Raw genomic sequence first — 4,005 nt, 5'->3', positions numbered from 1 at the left:
TCTGTACAATAATAGAAAGTGCAATTTATTTTTTTCGTCATTTGGGGTGTTTCTATGGACTTAAAGGTTTGTAATTGCTTTTATTGAACCTGGCTTCCGTATCGAATTAGTATTGCTCATCTTTGTTAATGCCGAACTTCACCCCTATCGTAAATAATTATGTTAAAAGGATTGTTCTGTTTATGCTCAGCAATTCACCATTCCCATTACTCTGCCGTCAGAGAAAGTGTTTTCTCGTATTCTGAAGCACATAAATTTTATAGCGATATATGATCAGTACTCAAACTAACGTGGTAATAAAGGATTCATTGAAACTAGGGGGTGTGTGGTGGGTCTATGCATTTAATTGTTAACCATAATGTTAAGATTTAAGAATCATCGTATTGTGAAGTATATGAAATTGGTATTAGACCAATTGTTTAAATCTGTGTTTAAATGAGTAAGTAAATAGTACTGTATAAATGGTACACATTTAGCTAGCCATTAATGACTATGTACGAACGTTTTACAATAAATAGCAGTTCCTGTTTGATTAGAAAAATCGTGCAGATGCATGTTACTGAAACATACTCTTACCTCCTCCTCCAAAACATTCCCTTATAGATGAAATTTAGTGTCGTATATTTATTAAATCATATGTGTGTGACATCGTCTCCCACTTATATTACAGTTTGAGTCTACATCTTCTACTGTAGTATGTTGCCAAGTAAATTAAGTGTTTATACTATAGCACTTGGTTTCAAACTTGGTGTGGATGTATGTCATCTAAACCTATAGCCCATACCATAGCAGGACTCTCTAAATATGTCAAACCCTCAAATAATGAGTTTAATTAAAGCAGTGAGGCGTAATAACAAAGCATCCATCAAGACGCTATTTTCTGACTGAGGTAAATCTGTCGTCTCTTATTTCTTGTTGATACATACAATGTTAAGACATTTATAATGAACGTTGTATGTTCCCTATTTTATTTTTGTTGACAAATGCTTAGGTGCAAATAAACCTAATGACTCACTGGAATTTAGGCTCCCACGTCGTAAACTCACCGTGTATACCGCTGAGCAAGTTACATGACGGTGAAAATGCATGTACAGCGCTACAGTAGAGAAACTACGAGGCGGCGAAATACACGTGTGTTGAAGTTTTAAACTGGTCAGAATCGACGAATCCTGTTCCAGACTCAAAGACTCTCTTGTGTTTGCCGATAAAAGCGTTTTCAAAGAACAGTAAACACTATTTCTCCAGTGAAATGGATGTCCAGGCATACGAGGGCAGTTCAAAAACTAAGGTAACTTTTCAAACTGGCAACGTACATTCGACTGTCGATTTTTTTTGTTATGTTGGCACGTCTCGAACTAATGTTGACAATTTCAAATGTACAGTATACTTCGTTTGTTTTTGACAGATAAGTTTAGACGTGTTTTTATGCGCTTGGCGGTTTTCGGCTATTATAAAAATGGAGCAAAGAACTTGCATCAAATTTTGTGTGAAAAATGGAATCAAGTGCTCTAAAACACTTGAAATATTGACAGTGGCATACGGTGAGTCTGCACTAAGAAAGAAAAATGTTTGTGTGTGGTACAACCTCTCCCAAGATGGCCGACAAAATGCCAACGACGAACCTCGCTCACGACGCCCCAGCACCTCAACAACAGATGAAACCGTCGGAGTTGTGAAGAAAATGGCTTTGTAAAATCGTCGAATTACCGTACGAAAAGTTGCTGAGGATGCTGCCATATCGGTCGGCTCGTGTCAAGCAATTTTTTTGGATGTTTTGGGAATTAGACGTGTGTCAGCGAAGTTTGTTCTAAAATTTCTCAATTGTGAACAGAAGAACCGTCCCATGAACATCGCTCAGGAGCTCTCGAATGACGTCAGTGATGATCCTGATTTGCCCAAAAGAGTCATAACTGGTGACGAAACATGGGTTTAAGGTTATGACGTCGAAACCAAAGCCCAATCGTCCCAGTGGAAGCATCCCGGAGAGCCAAGACCGAAAAAAGTACGCCAAGTTCGATCAAATGTGGAAGTTTTGCCTACTGTTTTTGTCAATTACCACGGCGTTGTGCATCATTAAGTTTTGCCTCAAGGTCGTACGGTCAGTAATAAGTATTATCTTGACGTTATGCGCCGTTTGCGAGAAGCAAAAGGCAAAAAACGTCCGGAATTGTGGAATAACAAATTCATAAACATAAAAGCAATAACAGATAAAAATAAATGTTTATGAACCCAAAAAATGTCAGTCCATGGCTTTAAGTAAACGCAATCATCAATAGAATAAGAATTAGCTTAATTTTTCAAGGAACTCCTCGACGGAATAGAAGGAGTCACCGAAATGGCTCTGAGCTCTATGGGTCACAGCGGCCGGCGAAGGAGTGCCCCATGAGGAAACTCTTCAGTTTCGATTTGAAGGCGCGTGGATTACTTCTAAGATCTTTGCATTCGAGAGGTAGCTTATTGAAAATGGATGCAGCACTATACTGCACACCTTTTTGCACAAGAGTTAAGGAAGTCCGACCAAACGCAAGTTTGATTACTGCCAACTATTAACCGAGTGAAAGCTGCTTATTCTTGTAACTAAGCTAATATTAAAAGTAGAAGTAAAGCTGTGAGTACCGGGCGTGAGTCGTGCTTCGGTAGCTCAGACGGTAGAGCACTTACCCCCGAAAGGCAAAGGTCCCGAGTTCGAGTCTCGGTCGGGCACACAGTTTTAATCTGCCAGGAAGTTTCATATCAGCGCACACTCCGCTGCAGAGTGAAAATCTCATTCTGTAAGCTAATATTGTTAACAAGAAGTTATAGTAAGGAATACATGTATTGAGGGGCCAATGTCAAAATACCCAGACTCGTGTTCAGAGGTCGACAAGAGGTTCGTGAACTTACACCACTTATTGCCCGAACCGTCCGTTTCTGAACCAAAAAATATCCTTTTAGAATGGGAAGAGTTACCCAAAAATATAGTACCTTACGTCTTAAGCGAATGAAAATAAGCAAAGTAGAATAATTTTCGTGTCGAAAGATCACTCACTTATGATACCGTTCGAGTTGTAAAAATGGCAGTATTAAGTCTTTGAACAAGATCCTGAACGTGGGTTTTCCACAGCAGTTTGCTATCTATCTGAACACCTAGAAATTCTAACTGCTCAGTTTCACTTATCATATGCCGGTTCTGTGAAATTAAAACGTCAGGTTTTGTTTCATTGTGCGTTAGAAACTGTAATAAACTGAGTCTTACTGTGATTTAGCTTTAGTTTATTTTCTTAAGGCCATGAACTTAGGTCATGTGCTGCACTATTTGGAACTGAGCCAATGTTGCACACAACATCCTTTATTACCAAGCTACTGTCATCAGCAAACATAAATTTTTTAGAGTTACTGTAATACTAGATGGCATATCATTAATATAAATAAGGAACAAGAGTGGCCTCAACAATGATCCATGGGGCATCCCCCACTTGACAGTATCCCATTCAGACCGCACATCACAGCCGTTGTCAACATTGTGAATAATGACATTTTGCTGCCTGTTGCTAATGTAAGAGCTGAACCAATTGTAAGCTACTCCCCATATTCCGTAATGGTCCAACTTCTGGAGCAAAATGTTGTGATCAACACAATCAATTGCCTTAGTTAAATCAAAAACTATGCCAATTTTTTGAAACCTTTTGTTTAGCCCATCCAGTACCTCACAGAGAAAAGAGAATATAGCATTTTCAGTTCTTAAACGACTTCTAAAGCCGAACTGTACATTTGATAGCAAATCATGTGATATAATATGAACAATTATCCTTACACACACAGCCTTTTCAATAACATTTGAAAACACTGATAGCATAGAAGTAGGTCTAAAATTATCTACATTATCCCTTTCTCCGTTTTTATAAAGCGGCTTTACTACGTAGTATTTTGATCTCTCAGGAAACTGACCATTCCTAAAGGAAAAATTAAAAATATGGCTAAATACAGAGCTAACATGTGCAGCACAGTACTTTAATAATCTGCTAG

The sequence above is a fragment of the Schistocerca cancellata genome, unplaced genomic scaffold, assembly GCF_023864275.1.
Source record: "Schistocerca cancellata isolate TAMUIC-IGC-003103 unplaced genomic scaffold, iqSchCanc2.1 HiC_scaffold_1104, whole genome shotgun sequence".
NCBI lineage: Eukaryota > Metazoa > Arthropoda > Insecta > Orthoptera > Acrididae > Schistocerca > Schistocerca cancellata.
Note: the sequence above shows the minus strand (reverse complement) of the source record.